Source organism: Schistocerca americana, chromosome 9 (assembly GCF_021461395.2).
Source record: "Schistocerca americana isolate TAMUIC-IGC-003095 chromosome 9, iqSchAmer2.1, whole genome shotgun sequence".
NCBI classification, from domain to species: domain Eukaryota; kingdom Metazoa; phylum Arthropoda; class Insecta; order Orthoptera; family Acrididae; genus Schistocerca; species Schistocerca americana.
In genome coordinates this window covers 37,535,850-37,557,910 of record NC_060127.1, presented here as the reverse complement: position 1 = coordinate 37,557,910, position 22,061 = coordinate 37,535,850, and the positions used below count along the sequence as shown (strand labels likewise).

At 46.1% G+C, this 22,061-nt stretch overlaps 1 protein-coding gene and 1 pseudogene across 2 annotated transcripts in view; one reads left to right on the top strand and one right to left on the bottom strand.

The window, feature by feature from the left end:
* Positions 1 to 22,061, bottom strand: part of LOC124551045 (putative protein TPRXL) — a 567,200-nt gene that overhangs the window by 522,768 nt on the left and 22,371 nt on the right. The gene's annotated exons all lie outside the window — the stretch shown is intronic.
* LOC124551565 lies at positions 21,450 to 21,567 on the top strand (annotated as a pseudogene).

Genomic DNA, 22,061 nt, shown 5'->3' with positions numbered 1-22,061 from the left:
CGGTGGGTTCAGGAGGGTAATACGGAGCGCCGTGCTGGATCCTAAAGGCCTCGTATCACCAGCAGTCGAGATGGCAGGCATCTTATCCGTATGGCGGTAACGGATCGTGTAGCCACGTCTCGATCCCTGAGTCAACAGATGGGGACGTTTGCAAGACAACAACCATCTGCCCGAACAGTTCGACGACGTTTGCAGCAGCTCGGAGACCGTGGCTGCGGTTACCTTTGACGCTGCATCACAGACAGGAGAGCCTGCGATGGTGTACTCAACGACGAACCTGGGTGCACGAATGGCAAAACGTCATTTTTTCGGATGAATCCAGGTTCTGTTTACAGCATCATGATGGCCGCATCGGTGTTTGGCGACATCGCGGTGAACGCACATTGGAAGCGTGTATTCGTCATCGCCATACTGGCGTATCACCCGGCGTGATGGTGTGGGGTGCCATTGGTTACACGTCTCGGTCACCTCTTGTTCGCATTGACGGCACTTTGAACAGTGGACGTTACATTTCAGATGTGTTACGACCCGTGGCTCTACCCTTCATTCGCTCCCTGCAAAACCCTACATTTCAACAGGATAATGCACGACCGCATGTCGCAGGTCCTGTAAGGATCTTTCTGGATACAGAAAATGTTCGACTGCTGCCCTGAAAGCACATTCTCCAGATCTCTCACCAATTGAAAACGTCTCGTCAATGGTGACCGAGCAACTGGCTCGTCAGAAAACGCCAGTCACTACTCTTGATGAACTGTGGTATCGTGTTGAAGCTGGATGGGCAGCTGTACCTGTACACGCCATCCAAGCTCTGTTTGACTCAATGCCCTGGCGTATCAAGGCCGTTACTACGGCCAGAGGTGGTTGTTCTGGGTACTGATTTCTCAGGATCTACGTACTCAAATTGCGTGAAAATGTAATCACATGTCAGTTCTAGTATAATATACACTCCTGGAAATTGAAATACGAACACCGTGAATTCATTGTCCCAGGAAGGGGAAACTTTATTGACACATTCCTGGGGTCAGATACATCACATGATCACACTGACAGAACCACAGGCACATAGACACAGGCAACAGAGCATGCACAATGTCGGCACTAGTACAGTGTATATCCACCTTCCGCAGCAATGCAGGCTGCTATTCTCCCATGGACACGATCGTAGAGATGCTGGATGTAGTCCTATGGAAGGGCTTGCCATGCCATTTCCACCTGGCGCCTCAGTTGGACCAGCGTTCGTGCTGGACGTGCAGACCGCGTGAGACGACGCTTCATCCAGTCCCAAACATGCTCAATGGGGGTCAGATCCGGAGATCTTGCTGGCCAGGGTAGTTGACTTACACCTTCTAGAGCACGTTGGGTGGCACGGGATACATGCGGACGTGCATTGTCCTGTTGGAACAGTAAGTTCCCTTAACGGCCTAGGAATGGTAGAACGATGGGTTCGATGACGGTTTGGATGTACCGTGCACTATTCAGTGTCCCCTCGACGATCACCAGTGGTGCACGGCCAGTGTAGGAGATCGCTCCCCACACCATGATGCCGGGTGTTGGCCCTGTGTGCCTCGGTCGTATGCAGTCCTGATTGTGGCGCTCACCTGCACGGCGCCAAACACGCATACGACCATCATTGGCACCAAAGCAGAAGCGACTGTCATCGCTGAAGACGACACGTCTCCATTCGTCCCTCCATTCACGCCTGTCGCGACACCACTGGAGGCGGGCTGCACGATGTTGGGGTGTGAGCGGAAGACGGCCTAACGGTGTGCGGGACCGTAGCCCAGCTTCATGGAGACGGTTGCGAATGGTCCTCGCCGATACCCCAGGAGCAACAGTGTCCCTAATTTGCTGGGAAGTGGCGGTGCGGTCCCCTACGGCACTGCGTAGTATCCTACGGTCTTGGCGTGCATCCGTGCGTCGCTGCGGTCCGATCCCAGGTCGACGGGCACGTGCACCTTCCGCCGACCACTGGCGACAACATCGATGTACTGTGGAGACCTCACGCCCCACGTGTTGAGCAATTCGGCGGTACGTCCACCCGGCCTCCCGCATGCCCACTATACGCCCTCGCTCAGAGTCCGTCAACTGCACATACGGTTCACGTCCACGCTGTCGCGGCATACTACCAGTGTTAAAGACTGCGATGGAGCTCCGTATGCCACGGCAAACTGGCTGACACTGACGGCGGCGGTGCACAAATGCTGCGCAGCTAGCGCCATTCGACGGCCAACACCGATTTCCTGGTGTGTCCGCTGTGCCGTGCGTGTGATCATTGCTCGTACAGCCCTCTCGCAGTGTCCGGAGCAAGTATAGTGGGTCTGACACACCGGTGTCAATGTGTTCTTTTTTCCATTTCCAGGAGTGTATATGTCCAATGAATACCCGTTTATTATCTACATTTCTTCTTGGTGTAGCAATTTTAATGGCCCGTAGTATATATATATATATATTGGCACTCGACATCGCCCTGCCCTGTTGAAAAAAAAAACAGTATACCGCCATCAATGTCGATTATTGGAAAAATATCGATGACGTATCAACGGCACCCTGGCAGCTAGAGCGAATGGTGTAAAGCTGGGTTGCCTATTCTGAGGTGCATGAAGTATTTTTCGACCCAGTTTTATTTTGTCTACCGCGTATTTCTCTTTTCGCCAGCGTGTTTACGAAGCCAACAACGAATATATTCACTGTACAGCGCCATATCATCTCCCGTTCTTTCCGGCCAGAGATCCCCTAGTGGTGGAAGGGTGGAGATAGCTGTGGTGTGCAATATCGCGTCCCCAGAGTGTGGAATTATGTATCCAGCCAGCGACCGCGGACCGGTGCGGTCAGCCGAGCCCTGGTATGGGCGGCGACCCGCCTTATCGTACGCCACTGTTTGCTCTGCGGGCTGCCGTACTGCCGGGATGGGGGGAAGGAATTGTACCCCGGCCAGATGTCGCCCCCATCGTCCAGCGACCGACAAATATTGATACAGCGTAATTGTCACGGCCGCTGCGCGCGGACCTACTATCCGATTCACGCTTCTTTCTTCTCACCTTCTTCTACTCTCTCTCTCTCTCTCTCTTTCTCTCTCTCTCTCTCTCTACCTCTCCCTTTCTCTCTCTCTCCCTCTCTCTCTCTCTCTCTCTCTCTCTCTCTCTCTCTCTCTCCGTCCAGTTTTTCTTTCTCTTTTCAATTTTTTTGGGCTCCGAACCTCAACCGGTAAAAACGGGACCCTCATTGAATTACTTTGTTGTCTGTTTGTCTACCTACCATCTGTCTGTCTATACGACTGTTAACACTTCTTCTTCAAGGAAGGGGTAGAGATATCGATTTGTCTATTGTCTGTTGGCGCTACAAAACATTTAAGCTTCTGAGTCAATACAGTCAAACGATATGGCCATATGAGTTACACATTTCGATGCTCGTAAACCCACTCGATGAACTGCCTAGATATATCACGAGTCTGGTGGTTTAGGGGTGTAGCGCGTGCGGTATCACAGAGAGGTCGTTGGGTCGAATCTCAATCGGACCGCGCATTTTTCATTTTTCGTTTTAACCCAGCCTTCACCTCTTAGGGAGGTGAATAGTCGCCAGAAATAACTCGCGCTACGGTCGCAGGTTCGATCCTGCCTCGGGCATGGATGTGTGTGAAGTCCTTCGGTGATGACCACAGATGCTAAGTCCCATAGAGCTCAGAGCCATTTTTTTTTAATAACTCGTGGTTGAAATCGCACTAGCTCTTCTCCGGTTTCGTTCTGTAGTTTCTCTTCTTTACTCTCTTGTTTTTAAACCTTACGAATTATAATTTCTATCCTCCTTTCACTGTCTGTGTTGTACTTGCGCTATTACTGAGTCTTTCTCTTGCACAAAATGTTATCCTTTGAAAAAGAAAACACGGAAAGAACATAATTAACAAAAGTGAAATTTTTCAGTAGATGAAAGAGCTTCATAGATAATTTTGAAACACAAAGTTTGTTCATGAAACTTTTCTGTGGCTTTACAATCATGTTTTATCACAACACTGGAAGGAAAACTATTCCGACCTACAATCCTTGTGCATTCGTGTATTACACATATGGCTATGGTAACGTATCGTTTTTACAGTGCTAAGAATTTTAAAAATTGTAACGAAATATACAATAAACTACTAGAAGATATTGTAATATTATTTCACATGATATAACTAGGAAGGGAGGAAAACTGCTAAGAATCTTCAGAGAAACAAATGTGTAGGGCATTTATGAACATTTTTCCTTATTACTTACTCTCGTCTTCTTCAGTGTATATTGTGGGCTATTTCAAAAGCGTCATAAGGCTCATTGTATACTGCAGGAACATCTTGGGCAAGTTTTTGCTGATTCTTTATTTTATTTATCGCTATTAGAATGATTGCCAGCGATGTATACTTAGCAGTTAAGAGAAAATGTGTGCTTGACTACTCTATTAACAATCTTCCCTTTCATATCTGATTTATAGTCAATATCCTTCAACTTGGACTGTTAAGAAGTAATTTTCATTTCTTTAGGAATACCTTCTTCTGTTGCCTGATATTATAGACACAGGTTTTTATTCTGAATTGTTTACCATTTTTTTGAAACTTAATATGTCATCTGACTTCAGCAGTCAGACGGGAAAACGCCGAGACTCACTGCTCTTTGTTATAAGCCCACAGTGCTCTTCCACTGAATGCAGTCTATCACTCTTTCCGATGAGCCGCTTAACAGCCCTAAAGTCCTTGTCACAGGGCAGAAAGCAATGTATTCGTACAGGGAGATAATGGGTTATAATTTTCCGTGTATCGTTATTAACCTATTTAGCAAGAAACGAACCAGTGTATGGTTTCCATCAATTCCTCTTTGCTCGATCACATTTTAGTAAATTTAATATTATATTTTAGGCAATAGGAACAAGAGGAAAAAATCAGAGTGACATACATGCATTCAAGTTTACCACAATAAAACACCATCATTATCTACTTTCCAGAAAGGGAATAGCTTTGCTTGGTATGCCCATTCTGTATCTTTAACGATACTCAGCTGCCAGTGAAATCGTGCTGGGCGGGTTTATTTGTGACCTTTTTGCACTTTGCATAGAGTTAAACTTCAGCTGTGGGTTGATTAGAAACAAACGAAATATTCAAACTGTAGACACTGTAGATCTGTAGACCCCGATTCAATTTTTTGAATAGTATCTTATATTTTAATACAAAATATTTAGGCAGCATAAGCTTATGTAATTAGAATTATAGCTGACATTTCTGAAACACATTTCTAAATGATTCTCTGGGACATTGTTACCATTTTAAACAATAAAACACAGTTTTAGCTTGTCGAATTGAATCACAACAGTATTTCATATCATTAATGTCTGAAAGTTCTTGACCGACCCTTTTGAAATTTTGACACAACGTTGAACTGTAATAGGCCGTGTTTATAGGTATCTAAAACTTATCATGGATTGAGTGGTAATCCTTATCACATCGGCAGTTATCGAAGCACATGCTCTGACAATTCTCTATCGTATATCGTTCAAACAGTAAATATTCGCCGAATACTGCGTATCCATTTACCGTGCCCTTCACATGTAAACATCATTCGACGGTTTCGCAATACAACACTACTAGGAACGGTAAGACTAGTATCGTCGAATGGAGCGAATGTGAATGGTGTAGTCCTTCGAAGAGCAAGTCGATATGCTTGTCATTTATGGAGAATGCCAATGAAATTCAATTAGAGCTAGAGATTTATACGATGAAAGATACCCCCAACGTACTCACCCTACACGTCATACATTTCAATATGTGTATGATAAACTGAGAACAACTGGATCTTTAACGCATCGGAAAGATATCCGGCAAAGAAAAATTACTAACGAGGAAACGGACATTGGTACCCTTGCCACAGTGATTCGAGATCTTTGTGTTGGTTCACCTCAAATCGCAAGGGAATCTGGCATGAGCCAGAGTAGTGATGTTCGTGTTCTGCATCGCCGTGAATATCATCCTTACCTTATCAGTCTCCACCAGGAATTAACGGGTACGCACTGTATGCGTCGCATCGACTTCCACCGATGGACACAGCTTCAGATTCAGAGGGATGACACATTTATTAATTTGATTTTATTTACTGACGAGGCTACATTCACGAACCATGGAAATGTTAACCTGCATTATTGGGCAACTGAAAATCCATTTTGGTTGCGGCAAGTTGCACACCAAAAACCGTGGTCGGTGAATGTATCGTGTGGGATGCTGTAGGACAGAATTATAGGCCCCTGTCTCATCGAATGAAATCTTAATGGTAGGAAGTACACCACATCCCTGCAGGAAACACTAAGTCTGTTATTGAAAGAAATACCTTTAGGTACAAGGAACAGAATGTGGTATCAACACGATGGGTTTTCGACACATTTTTCGCTGATGGCTAGAAATAAGTTGCAGAGACAATTGCCAAATCTTGGATTGGACGCGGCTCGTTCTCCAGACTTCACGCCTCTGGATTTTTTCTTGTGGGGATTCGTAAAAGACAGTGTTTATATAGACATTCCAACTACACGTGAAGATATGCGAGAGAGAATTGTCACAGCATGTGCTTCAGTAAGTTCCGATGTGATAGGGAATCCCACTCAATTCATGACAAGAAGATTGCAGCACTGCGTTGATACCAGTGGTCATCACTTCGAACACCTTCTGTAAATGGACGTCAATGCCACCTTGTTGACCTGCAAAGACCTTGCTGTTACACATCATTGTATTCGTCTCGATAGCCGCTATCAGAAAATAAATACCAAATTATAGCATCCCATTAAGTTGACCTATCCTATCTCTGAAGCGCTTCCACCCAGGAACAAAAAAAAAATGGTTCAAATGGCTCTGAGCACTATGGGACTTAACTACTGAGGTCATCAGTCCCCTAGAACTTAGAACTACTTAAACCTAACTAACCTAAGGACATCACACACATCCATGCCCGAGGCAGGATTCGAACCTGCGACCGTAGCGGTCACGCGGTTCCAAACTGACGCGCTTAGAACCGCACGGCCACACCGGCCGGCCAGGAACAAAAAAACAACGTCTTATTATGACCCCCAATGTTCCATGCAGCTTTCTTGTCCCACAGACTCGCCTATCCTACTTTCGGAGTTATTCTTGGTGGCAACAGTTAGTGACTCACCCTGTATATATTAGGCAGAATAATATGAACAGTGGTAGTAATGGGATGGTTGCGTTTGATGGTCAACATCACAGGTAAGGCACGTGTGGCGCTGGACTGTGCATGTTCAGTACGGACTAGGCATCAGTGCAGGCTGTTTACTTCATATTTGCATCCAGAGGCCGAGGTTGACGTGGAATAAAAGACCTAACACACTTCCAAAAAGGGCAGATTGTGGAGACCCGATTAGCTGGAGCATCAGTAACCAAGACAGGCAACTTACGGAATGTTTCAAGAGCAACTGTTTTAATAGTCATGACAACATACACAAATAATGGAAAAGATGCCAATGTGTAAACGTAATAGTGGGCGCAAATCAAAACTAAATGACAGAGATCGTTGTACGCTAACACGAATTGTGTAAAAAAATTCCAAAACTGAAGCGTCTAAAGTGACTGCAGAGATCAGTAACCATATTCGAGACTCCGCATCTATCGAAACTGTCCGTCGAGAACTCCAAAAAGCGAATATTCGTAAACGAACGGCTGTACCGCAACCATTAGTGACGACAACCAACGCAAGCGTGAAACACGGTGTCAGGAGCATGGACGGCTGATCAGGAGAAACACGTCGTACGGCCCGGCGAGTCAACGTTTTCGGTATTTCCAACACTGCGCCAGGTTTAACTCGGAAGAATGCCAAAAGAAGCCTACAATCGTGACTGCTTCATTCCAACAGTTAAGGATGGAGGAGGAAATGTGATGGTGTGTGCCGCCATATCATGATATTCTGCTGGTCCCATCATTACTCTCGTAGGTCGTGTTACAGCCAACGATTATGTAAACATTCTAGGCGATCAGGTGGACCCCATAATTTACTTGTTGTTACCCAACAATAATGCCATATTCCAAGACGATAATGCACCCATTCACACAGCCAGGACGGTACAGTGGTATGAGGAGCATGTACCTGAACTGCAGCGTCTTCCCCGGCCAGTGCATTTGGGCGGTATTGGAGAGCAGGCTCCGGAGCAGACTTCCGCCTCCCTCGTCACTGCAGGAGTTGAAACTTATTTATCCGAATTTCTGTGACTGTACTCAAATTGATGAATGACTGAGAAGATGAAACTTCTACATTATTTGATTCTCAAACAGCTGAGTGAAACTGAACGTACTGAGCCTACGTTCTGTTTAGCTTTTCTCATCATGTCAACACTGAACCACAACATTCTAGCGACACGGAATCTGACTGCTCAAAAAAATTACAATTCTACTTCAAATAATTAATTCAAAAGAATGGCCCTGACTAAAAATCAATCTTAACGATAACCTATACATTTCATTAAGCATTTACCTTCATTACGCGAACTACTGCAATGCAGCCAGCGTCAATGCTGCCAGCTAAGTAAAACATTCTAACTACTAAATCCACTAACTACTAGTAGGCGTGTGGCTACCAATGGAAAGACTTTGTTGCAAACCAAATAATGTATTTTTTACCTTAATAATGTGACATCCAGTTCAAACACGGGTATAAATCGTCATTGACATCCAGTACAAAGGTATACAGGGTGTTACAAAAAGGTACGGGCAAACTTTCAGGAAACATTCCTCACACACAAATAAAGAAAAGATGTTATGTGGACATGTGTCCGGAAACGCTTAATTTCCATGTTAGAGCTCACTTTAGTTTGTTCTTCCACCTACACTCAATGGAGCACATTATCACGATTTCATACGGGATATTCTACCTGTGCTGCTAGAACATGTGCCTTTACAAGTACGACACAACATGTGGTTCATGCGCGATGGAGCTCCTGCACATTTCAGTCGAAGTGTTCGTACGCTTCTCAACAACAGATTCGGTGACCGATGGATTGGTAGAGGCGGACCAATTCCATGGCCTCCACGCTCTCCTCACCTCAACCCTCTTGACTTTCATTTATGGGGGCATTTGAAAGCTCTTGTCTACGCAATCCCGGTACCAAATGTAGAGACTCTTCGTGCTCGTATTGTGGACGGCTGTGATACAATACGCCATTCTCCAGGGCTGCATCAGCGCATCAGGGATTCCATGCGACGGAGGGTGGATGCATGTATCCTCGCTATCGGAGGACATTTTGAACATTTCCTGTAACAAAGTGTTTGAATTCACGCTGGCACGTTCCGTTGTTGTGTGTTTCCATTCCATGATTAATGTGATTTGAAGAGAAGTAATAAAATGAGCTCTAACATGGAAAGTAAGCATTCCCGGACACATGTCCACATAACATATTTCCTCTCTTTGTGTGTCAGGAATGTTTCCTGAAAGTTTGGCCGTACCTTTTTCTAAGATCCTGTATAATCATGAATAATTTTCAATCTCCTAGTCGGATACTTCCAGATCGTTACCCTACGCTAACACTTCAGACCTCCACCCTCCATCAATGCTAACTTCTCACATTTAACATCCGTCACTGCTGGCTGTTCACCTCCGACTGCCCAACAGTACTTTCATCACTGCTGGCGACTAACTTCCAACTGCCCAACACTACTGGCGGTTAACTTCCAACAACGAGTCCAACCAGCCACAGAGTCTCTTACAAAGAAAGCGCAGTCAGAGATCCAATGCATAGCGCTACACGGCGCTGCCAACACAGAAGCAGCCCACTTACAGAGTTAGAAGAGGTTCTGATCGAAGAGTGGCATAACATTCCACTGGAAACTATACATGCCAGAATTCCAAGAATAATCGCAGCTGTATTACGGACAAATGGGGGTCCAAACCCTTATTAATGAACCATTTCCAAATAAGTACAGAAGTACACATTTTTTTGCCTATGCCCTGTATGCACACACTATGGGAAAGTAGAGGAAAACTGCATAAATTAAAAACAGCATATCAAGAAAATGGGTAAGACAATTTAGATAAATAAGTAATGTGTTATAAACCAATAGGTAAAGAGAGATGTAGGAAAATCGAGGAACAAATGGCTCCACTGAAATCGGAACGCACTGTAAGCCGACTCCACGAACTGAAGAAAAATATGTGATGCTAATTAAATAATTTAAGCTCGCATTAAGCTGCGCGCGGAGCATAACCAATAAAAATTGCGTTAGCGCAAGCCAGTAGCAGAGCAGGTTTGGCCATGTGGAGCGTTCGCCACAGCTCAGACGGCAGTCTGTATCCACAAGTGGTCACACACACACACACACACACACACACACACACACACACACACAGACTGGGACGTTTCTCTTCTGTTCCGCCGCGGCGACCATGAAAGCGTTTCCTGCCCTCAGCGCTCTCGCTTCCACACGATTACAACCGCAGATAACCGCTAAGCCACACCGCGGCAGCCTGGCCGAAAGCACACCCCTAACCCTCTCCCACGCCGCTTCTTCCAACTTTCCTACATCAAAAGAGAAGTCGCAATTACGAAGGTTAATGATTACACAGGCTAACGAAAACATATATTTTAAATCCTCCTTTTTTGTTGGGTAATGCATTAATCCCATGGGTCTTCTTTTTGCGCGGTGTATTCATATGTGGATCTATATGACACAATGTGATTTCGTTATAAACTATAAAATTAGCAACTACATCCGAAGTGAAGTGAAACTTTTCAGCACGAAGATTTTTTTTTTAAAGTAAAGACAATAAAACACCTCTACATTGCATTTACCAAATGCACTTGACGTCAAATTTGGATGTGGATTAGATTAAATTAGATCTACTTTCATTCCAATTGAGCCGTAGTGAGGATGTAAAACATGTCAGAAAAACAATAATACATGACAAATATTTACAAATAAAACAAATAACCTAATGTACCTTCCACAGGATCCAAGTGGAATGCTCGTAATTTTTTTTTTTTAATGAACGGTATATGAAAGGATCATTTTACAACAATCATTTACTAACATCCCATTAAAGCACTGAATTTAAAATTTTAAAAATATATTTTTTTATTTGTAAGGCAACAAACATATAATAGAACTACTGAAATGCCAGCCGCTGTGGCCGAGCGGTTCTAGGCGCTTCAGTGTGGAACCGCGCGACCGCTACGATCGCAGGTTCGAATCCTGCCTCGGGCATGTATGTGTGTGATGTCCTTAGGTTAGTTAGGTTTAAGTAGTTCTAAGTTCTATGGAACTGATGACCTCAGATGTTAAGTCACATAGTGCTCAGAGCCATTTGAATCATTTTTTAAACTACCGCAATACTTATTTACAATGAACACATTACTGCACTGAAATAGTGCAGTAGTTACCCACACACGAAGAGAACCCCCTGCCACCGACTGTTGTTGCTGTTATGACGTGCCTGGCGTGCTAGTGGCAACAGTATCACCCCATCGCAGGGTGAAGTACAATTTTCCAACAGTCAAGGCATAAATAATTGCTATCACAGTTTAGCAACAATTTACAGCAAGTTTTATAACATAGCGGGAAGGAACATAAAAATGCGAAAATAGAAAAAAATTAAGTACACTGTTTATTATTTTAAAAATAATAGTCATAACTGTTAATACATTTATCCATTTGCGATACAAGACATTCATTACCTTCATGGCAAAACGTTTGTGGCTGCTTACGGAGCCGTCATTGCAAGCAAATAGTTGGCACCAACCTGCGCAGAGGAATGGGGTGCTAAAAACACTTTTTTTCTGAGTTCCTCTCCTGTGGTAACCTCTTCATCTCAGAAGGTTCAAATGGCTCTAAGCACTATGGGACTTAACATCTATGGTCATCAGTGCCCTAGAACTTAGAACTACGTAAACCTAACTAACCTAAGGACATCACACACATCCATGCCCGAGGCAGGATTCGAACCTGCGACCGTGGCGATCGCGTGGTTCCAGAATGAAGCGCCTAGAACCGCTCGGCCACATAGGCCGGCACCTCAGAGTAGCACTTGCAACACACGTCCTCAATTATTCGCTGGATGTATTCCAATCTCTGTCTTGTTATGCATACCGTGCGAAAAGTCATGTTCCATTTGTAGATTCTAGTCCGTTGCCTTTGTGAGTCAGCCGTTGCGAGGTCTGGCACGGAATCCGATTTTAGTCAATCCGAAGAATATAACGGTCAATACAGTCACTTTTCTCCCCATTCCTGCTCGTTAAATGTTTAGTTTTCTAGTACATTCGTAGCCACTATAGAGTCTTTGTACCGTAATGGAAGCAAAGGAGAGGATGTTGTTAAGGGTGTCCGGTATCCTCTTCTACAACACAAATGCAGATGTGAATTAATATGGCTCTTTATTTACATGAAGTATCTTCTTATCTTGAATAGAGAGTATATGTTGTGGTATAAGCTCATCAGTAACAGGCCTCTTGCGAACAATATCATTAATCTTCCTATTGTCACAGTTCTAGCCGCTATGTACTGTCGTAGCTGGCGATGGACTGTACCTGCTCGTCGACAGACGCCAAACTCGAGTGTGAGTCAGTAAGGCCCTCCAGTCAGTGGTGGCGGCCTAAACACATGATAGGGCGTTGGCGGCCTGTTGCCTGTCGGTGTGTCTCTGGCCTCTCTCATGATAGGCGCTCTTGATCCAGCATCTACTATGGATCTTTGCACTACATCTTTCCCGAGCAGCATGCTGACCACAGCTTACTCCAGTACAAGTTTCATGTGTGCAATTTTATTCACATAATCACTACGTATTTACAAATTATCTAACATGTCTGGTTGTGCACTGAACAGCCGGCCGGAGTGGCCGTGCGGCTCTAGGCGCTACAGTCTGGAGCCGAGCGACCACTACGGTCGCAGGTTCGAATCTTGCCTCGGGCATGGCTGTGTGTGATGTCCTTAGGTTAGTTAGGTTTAATTAGTTCTAAGTTCTAGGCGACTGATGACCTCAGAAGTTAAGTCGCGTAGTGCTCAGAGCCATTTGAACCATTTTTTGTGCACTGAACACCTTTCCCTACACTGCCAATCTGAAGTAACGATTCAATTTTGCTAGATGTTTCACAATGTTTTGACGATTTCAAATTTGAACGGCCGCTGTGACCGAGCGGTTCTAGGCGTTTCAGTTCAAACGCGAGCGACTGCTACGGTCGGAGGTTCGAATCCTGCCTCGGGCATGGATATGTGTGATGTCCTTAGGTTAGTTAGGTTTAAATAGTTCTAAGTCTAGGGGACCTAGACGTTCACTTGTGTTAACATGCCACAGCAATGCCTCGGCGACGTGCATGGCGTCGTCGCGGGCGGCGCAGCTTTCCTGTGTATCGCAGTTTGAAGGCTATTGATATTGATTTGGCTGGACAGTTTAATAAACAACAGCTGATTGGAGGTCCAAATGTCTTTTGTGGACCCCATTTGAACTTTACATGTGATGTACAAGCAGTTTTTGGAGGAAGTACATGGCTTACTCTTGCTGTCGTTTGGGGCAACCATGCAGACTATGGTGGCCTTGAAGCCTTTCCAGATGGAAATATTTTAACATGGAAGACATGGAGTATAGCAGAGACAACAGGACTTTTGGCTAAGCAGCCTTATGGTACAGTTGTTCCTAGTATGCCATTTACTTTGAGTAGCCGAAGGAAGAAGAAATTGAATGCAGATGAATATATTTTTCTGTGGTGCAAGATTGGTAATGGAAATTGTAAAATAAAGATTAATGGTGATTGTATGTTGTATTACAGACAATAAAGATTGCCCTACCCGAGAACCATCCTTATCTCTCCCGTGAGATTTCTTTTTTTAAAAAAACAAAAAAGAATATTCACTTACAACTTGGTCTGTAGTCCGCTCTTGGTCCTCGCTTGGTGGGTGACCTTGAAGCGGACTTAGCCGCTGCGCTGGCTGCCGCGCGCCTTGTGATTGCTTGGTAGCCTGTACCGCGCGACTCAAATCGTGGCGCGCATTCAAATCCGGGCAACACGGGCCCTAGTGTTACTAGGCCCGTGTTGCAGAATAATTAACATCCGGTCTGTTGCGCAATCACCATTAATCTTTATTTTACAAGTTCCATTACCAATCTTGCACCACAGAAAAATATATTCATCTGCATTCAATTTCTTCTTCCTTCGGCTACTCAAAGTAAATGGCATACTAGGAACAACTGTACCATAAGGCTGCTTAGCCAAAAGTCCTGTTGTCTCTGCTATACTCCATGTCTTCCATGTTAAAATATTTCCATCTGGAAAGGCTTCAAGGCCACCATAGTCTGCATGGTTGCCCCAAACGACAGCAAGAGTAAGCCATGTACTTCCTCCAAAAACTGCTTGTACATCACATGTAAAGTTCAAATGGGGTCCACGAGAGACATTTGGACCTCCAATCAGTTGTTGTTTATTAAATAGCTGTTGTTTATTAAATAGTTCTAAGTCTAGGGGACCTCACATGTTAAGTCCCATAGTGCTGAGAGCCATCTGAACCATTTCTTCAAATTTGAAAACCGTTCGCTAAAAACAAGAGAGGCGACGGTGGCGTCGTCTGTTATTGGTGCGAAGTGTGAAGTTTCATCCCACATACGGCTCAGTAATCTTGTCATACTGGTCAAAGCAACATCGTGCAACAGGGAGGACGCCCTGTTCTGTGCTCATAGGCAGCACACCACGCATGGTACACGGCGTTCGGGGACCACAGCACGGCTATGACACCTGGGGGTGGGCTTATAACAGTCCGAAACCGGTCGTGTGAAAATAAATTAATTTACAACTGAAGCGGTATTTTCAACCTCTGCTGTTCGTGATTGGTTTGAAGAACATTCTGGACGATTCGAGCGAATGATTTGCCCACCCACATCGCCCGACATGAATCCCATCGAACTTTTATGGGATGTAATCGAGAGATCAGTTCGTGCACAAAATCCTGCACCGGCAACACTTCCGCCATTATGGACGGCCTTAGAGGCAGCGTGGCTCAATATTTCTGCAGGGGACTTCCAACGACGTGTTGAATCCATGCCAAATACAACCGCTGCGCTACGCCGGACAGAAGAGGGTACGACACGATATTAGGAGGTACGAGGATGACTCCAAAAGAAATGCACACATTTTTTAAAATCCATCTTTTGTTCTACATGATTGAAAGTTTTACAGTGTGTAGATACATCCTTTAGGAACAATATTTTTATTTCTCCACATAATTTCCATACCTCTCAACTGCCTTACGCCATCTTGGAACCAGCGCCTGTATACCCGCACGGTAAAATTCTGGAGCAACCTCATGGAGCCACTGTTTGGCAGCGAACACAAGGGAGTCATCATCTTCAAACCTTGTTCCACGAAGAGAGTCTTTCAGTTTCTCAAAGAGATGATAGTCACATGGAGCCAGGTCAGGACTGTAAGGCGGGTGTTTCAGTTTTGTGGTCGCTTCCAAGGTTTTTTTGACTGACATGTGGCTGTGCATTGTCGTGCGACAGCAGAACATCCTGCTTTTGACGATGTGGTCGAACACGACTCAGTCGAGCTTGAAATTTGTTCAGTGTCGTCACCTATGCATCAGAATTTATGGGGGTCCACGTGGCATGATGTCCAAAAGCAAGAGTCCTTCGGAATCGAAAAACACCGTAGCCATAAATTTTCCAGCAGAAGATGTGGAATTGAATTTTTTTTTTTTTTTCTTGGGTGAATTTGCATGATGCCATTCCATTGATTGCCTCTTCGTCTCTGGTAAAAAATGATGGAGCCACGTTTCATCACCTGTCACAATTCTTCCAAGAAATTCATCTCCATCAATCTCGTACTGTTCCAAAAGTTCGCTGCATACCGTTTTTCTTGTTTCTTTGTGAGCCACTGTCAACATCCTGGGAACCCATCTGGCACAAACCTTTTTTAACGGCAACACTTTCAGTATTCTGCAAACACTTCCTTCCCCTATTCCAACGTAGCGTGACAATTCGTTCACTGTGATGCGACTATCAGCAGTCACCAATTCGTTAACTCTCTGCACATTGTCTGGAATGTGTGCAGTTCGAGGCCTGTCGCTGCGAGAACAATCCTCAATATTGCCGTGCCCGCTTTCATCACGTAACCTGCTTGCCCACCGACTAACTGTACTGTGATCGACAGCAGCATCTCCATACACCTTTTTTCAACCTCTTGTGGATGTTTCCCACTGTCTCGTTTTCACACCACAGGAATTATATGACAGCACGTTGCTTCTGACGAACGTCAAGTGTAGCAGCCATCTTGAAGACATGCTGTGATGGCGCCACTCACGGGAAGAGATTGAACGAAGTTTGAAAACAAGCGGGAAGGATGTATCTACACACTGTAAAAGTTCACACATGCAGAATGAAAACTGTATTTTTACAAAAATAGTATGCATTTGTTTTGTAGTGACCGTCGTACCAATGTATCCCACGATTTTCTTCATGTCTGTGTGAAGCAAAGTGTCAGCTGCTTAAGTATTTTTAACCTTGTGCTGAAGTCAGATTCCGTTGGGTCATTATTTTCCCTATTGTACGGCATAGCTTGTTCAGATGAGGACACATTGGGCGTTGCTTTCCACTATTAACCCAAAATTTCAAGTGAGACAAGTAATCGTGTGTTACGTTGCTACCCATCAATTACGTTTAGAGTCTCACTCCCTCATCTAATTCCCGCAGTAGCGCCTGAATTGGTTTTACTACACTCCTGGAAATGGAAAAAAGAACACATTGACACCGGTGTGTCAGACCTACCATACTTGCTCCGGACACTGCGAGAGGGCTGTACAAGCAATGATCACACGCACGGCACAGCGGACACACCAGGAACCGCGGTGTTGGCCGTCGAATGGCGCTAGCTGCGCAGCATTTGTGCACCGCCGCCGTCAGTGTCAGCCAGTTTGCCGTGGCATACGGAGCTCCATCGCAGTCTTTAACACTGGTAGCATGCCGCGACAGCGTGGACGTGAACCGTATGTGCAGTTGACGGACTTTGAGCGAGGGCGTATAGTGGACATGCGGGAGGCCGGGTGGACGTACCGCCGAATTGCTCAACACGTGGGGCGTGAGGTCTCCACAGTACATCGATGTTGTCGCCAGTGGTCGGCAAAGGTGCACGTGCCCGTCGACCTGGGACCGGACCGCAGCGACGCACGGATGCACGCCAAGACCGTAGGATCCTACGCAGTGCCGTAGGGGACCGCACCGCCACTTCCCAGCAAATTAGGGACACTGTTGCTCCTGGGGTATCGGCGAGGACCATTCGCAACTGTCTCCATGAAGCTGGGCTACGGTCCCGCACACCGTTAGGCCGTCTTCCGCTCACGCCCCAACATCGTGCAGCCCGCCTCCAGTGGTGTCGCGACAGGCGTGAATGGAGGGACGAATGGAGACGTGTCGTCTTCAGCGATGAGAGTCGCTTCTGCCTTGGTGCCAATGATGGTCGTATGCGTGTTTGGCGCCGCGCAGGTGAGCGCCACAATCAGGACTGCAAACGACCGAGGCACACAGGGCCAACACCCGGCATCATGGTGTGGGGAGCGATCTCCTACACTGGCCGTACACCACTGGTGATCGTCGAGGGGACACTGAATAGTGCACGGTACATCCAAACCGTCATCGAACCCATCGTTCTACCATTCCTAGACCGGCATGGGAACTTGCTGTTCCAACAGGACAATGCACGTCCGCATGTATCCCGTGCCACCCAACGTGCTCTAGAAGGTGTAAGTCAACTACCCTGGCCAGTAAGATCTCCGGATCTGTTCCCCATTGAGCATGTTTGGGACTGGATGAAGCGTCGTCTCACGCGGTCTGCACGTCCAGCACGAACGCTGGTCCAACTGAGGCGCCAGGTGGAAATGGCATGGCAAGCCGTTCCACAGGACTACATCCAGCATCTCTACGATCGTCTCCATGGGAGAATAGCAGCCTGCATTGCTGCGAAAGGTGGGTATACACTGTACTAGTGCCGACATTGTGCATGCTCTGTTGCCTGTGTCTATGTGCCTGTGGTTCTGTCAGTGTGATCATGTGATGTATCTGACCCCAGGAATGTGTCAATAAAGTTTCCCCTTCCTGGGACAATGAATTCACGGTGTTCTTATTTCAATTTCCAGGAGTGTACATTAAATAACTTTTTGCTTTCCTTTCTTTTACATTCATTTTGTAGCCTGTTTTCAAGACACTATCCATTCCGTCCAACTGATCTTCCAAGTCCTTTGCTGTCTCTGATAGAATTACAATGAAGTCGGAGAACACTAAAGTTTTAATTTCTTCCGTCTGAACTTCAATCCCTTTTGCAAATTACTCCTTGATTTCTTTTACTGTTGGCTCAAGGTCTGTGATGTCCTTAGGTTAGTAAAGTTTAAGTAGTTCTAGGCTACTGATGACCTCAGATGTTAAGTCCCATAGTGCTCAGAGCCATTTGAACCATTTTGAACAAATATGTTTCTCACTCCCTTTTCAACCAATTATTCTCTTTCACGTCCTTCGTCTCTTATACTTGCAGCTTGGTTTCCGCTACAAGTTATACACAATCATTCATTCCCTGCATTTTATGTCTGCTACATTCAAATTTCCAAGAAACATGTTCCAGCCGTCACTGTGAACAGCTGTCTTTACGGAGAGAATTACTTTAAGCGTACATCATCCTTTCTCCAGTCCATTTTCTAATATTAGCCACAGCGTTAGCTTTGCCTCTCGCATTCCGACATTTCTCCAAAACCCTCTTCCCCAAGGTTGACTTCCACCAATCTTTCCATTCTTCTATAAATAATTGGTGTCATCTCGACTGCAAACAGATAACACGTCGTTTGCGTAATATTACGGGTGTTCACATCACGTGCAAAGCCACGTACAGACCTGTACCGACGTATGCACTTTCGTTGCATCCCCGTGTGACGCATGTCGATAATCGACAAATTCGTCACGCATCGCAGTAGCTGCACACGAACGAACACAGATGAATTCCATTTGCGAATACGTAAATTTCTCGTGTTCAGCGAACGATGATGGGAAAAAATGCGATTATTTTCGAGATGTCAGCAGCGAAACTCGACGACACCAGCCGATACTGTGCTGGCAATGTTAACATGAAAGCTTCTAGTAGCGTTTTTTGTTTTCAACCAGAAAAAGAGCCAATACGCGCAAAACCTACCCTCAAAAGTGAACGCAATTTCGCCACAAAAACGACAAAGCGCGCTCGCGGGGCGAGGGTTTGTAAATTATAAATCGAAAGCCGCAGCGAAATGCACAAAAGCTACCAAAGAGCACTAACGAGAATTTAATTTGCAGTGCTGAAAAAAACCACGCACGAAATAACGGTTATCTTCCGAAAAACGTTATGTGATGGTAGCTCCCAATCTGCATATGTGTGCAGGAGTTATGTGCGTGTTAATGACTTAGCGGGTGGTACCAGTATATGGACGAGACTGCCGGCCGGAGTGGCCGTGCGGTTCTAGGCGCTACAGTTTGGAGCCGAGCGACCGCTGCGGTCGCAGGTTCGAATCCTGCCTCGGGCATGGATGTGTGTGATGTCCTTAGGTTAGTTAGGTTTAATTCGTTCTAAGTTCTAGGCGACTGATGACCTCAGTAGTTAAGTCGCATAGTGCTCAGAGCCATTTTTTTGGACGAGACTTCTACTAGCTTGGTGCATTTGTAGCGTTTCTGTTTTGCGTGTTGTTATTCCGGCTGCCATGGGTTTATTTACTAATTGTTAAAAAAAAAAAATGGCTCTGAGCACTATGGGACTTAATTTCTAAGGACATCAGTCCCCTAGAGCTTAGAACTACTTAAACCTAACTAACCTAAGGACATCACACACATCCATGCCCGAGGCAGGATTCGAACCTGCGACCGTAGCGATCGCGCGGTTCCAGACTGTAGCGCCTAGAACCTCTCGGCCACACCGGCCGGCTTACCGATTGTCATTTTTTTATTTGTAGTTCACTGCTGCTTTTTGAGTTATCTTATCGTTTAGAGATATTGAGTGGAGCTGTGGACGCTAGAAAATGGTGTGCCAACTGAAATGAGTTCAGTAGAGAGATTTCAGACGCGCAGTCAGAAGTATTTGCGTCGGGAAGGGGGTAATACTACTGGACAGAGCACGAAAAAAAATTTCATTTTCACAATTTAAAGACAATCGTTTTGACATTGTATTGTATGTTAACCGGGGACCTAGAAACGACGGAGAGGCTCCGTTCCCGCCGCAGCCGCAGTGATCCACAACCCCATGACGACTACCGCTGTCCACTTCACCCCACCGCCGCCCCACACCGAACCCGCGGTTATTGTCCGGTTCGGCCCTCGGTGGACCCTCCAGGGAACGTCTCACACCAGACGAGTGTGACCCTTATGTTTGCGTGGTGATGGTGGTGTACGCGTACGTGGAGAACTTGATTGCGCAGCGGAATAAAGGGAACCGGCCCGCATTCGCCGAGGCAGATGGAAAACCGCCTAAAAACCATCCACAGACTGGCCGGTTCACCGGACCTCGACACAATCCGCCGGGCGGACTCGTGCAGAAGACCAGGCGCTCCTTTCCGCCCGAAAAGCCGTGCGTTAGACCGCACGGCCAACCGGGCGAGGGCAATCGTTTTGACATTAGTGATCCTCCACGTTCAGGAAGACCTTCGGCGTTAGATGGTGATCGTTTAAACGCATTAATTCACAGCGATCCAGGTCAGTGTAGTCGAGAACTGACATATATGATGAACGGTGATCGTTCCATCACCGTGCGACATTTGCGTGGCATGGAGAAGATTAAAAAGTCGGGTCTATCGGTACCGCATCACAAATTAATCAGTGGGTGGCCACATGCTCATCTCTCCTTGCTGGTTATCAATTGGATCAGCAACAAGACCGACCATTCTCATCCCGTTTCGTTACTGGTGACAAATAGCGTCTTTATACTGACAGAAGGAAGAGCGTGGAATGGCTCACCCCAAAGAAAGTAGCAGCTCCCCATACAAGATAGTAGCAACTCCCCGTATAAAGTCCTGCGCGCATCCACAAAGGAGGTTCATATACATGACACTGGTTAGACCTCTGATGACGTACGCAGCTCCCGTCTGGGGATATGCAGCTCCTACACGACTGCGCCGCCTGCAGATCATACAGAACAAAGTGTTACGAATCATTAGCAACGCTCCACGCTACACACGCACCGTGGATCTTCACCAAGAGTACCGCCTTGAAACCCTCAAGGAAGTATTAAAAAAACACGCCCCACGACTATACAGGAACTCGAGACACTCGAACAACCCTTTCATCCTCACTCTGGGAAACTACGATCACAACCACAGGTGGAAGCACAAACGGCCAAATACACTACTAGCTAGGGTATAGCCACCTGTGGTAAACTTACACCAACAAGCGGAAAAACGTCGGCAAGCCCCTGCGTATCAGCAGCACTGTCTGGTATTACCAGCTGCTATTAGACCCGACCAGGGCAACAGCCTTGCCGCAGTGGATACACCGGTTCCCGTGAGACCACCGAAGTTAAGCGCTGTCGGGCGTGGTCAGCACTTGGATGGGTGACCATCCCGGCCGCCATCCGCTGTTGCCATTTTTCGGGGTGCACTCAGCCTCGTGATGCCAATTGAGGAGCTACTCCACCGACTAGTAGCGGCTTCGGTCAAGAATACCATCATAACTACTGGGAGAGTGGTGTGCTGACCCCACGCCCCTCCTATCCGCATCCTCCTCTGAGGATGACACGGCGGTCGGATGGTCCCGGTAGGCCACTCGTAGCCTGAAGACGGAATCCTTTTTTTAGTAGCCCACAGCAGGTACACCGACGAGCTCGCCCACTGACGCACAAACAATTCGCCAACGTCGCCCTACACTGTGCATCCGATATATCGGACCCAAAACGATGATGAACTTAACTGTTACAGGTCTTCTGACGCTGAACGAGAGCTCAACACGACCTATCGCAGGCAGCAAGACATCCGCTACTGCTCTTACCACCCGACCTAACTATCGCTTTCCCTTGGCCCTTGCCTTGGCATTTTTTTCCTCTGCCCTTCAAACCGCTACCCTTCGTTCGACTTCGACCCA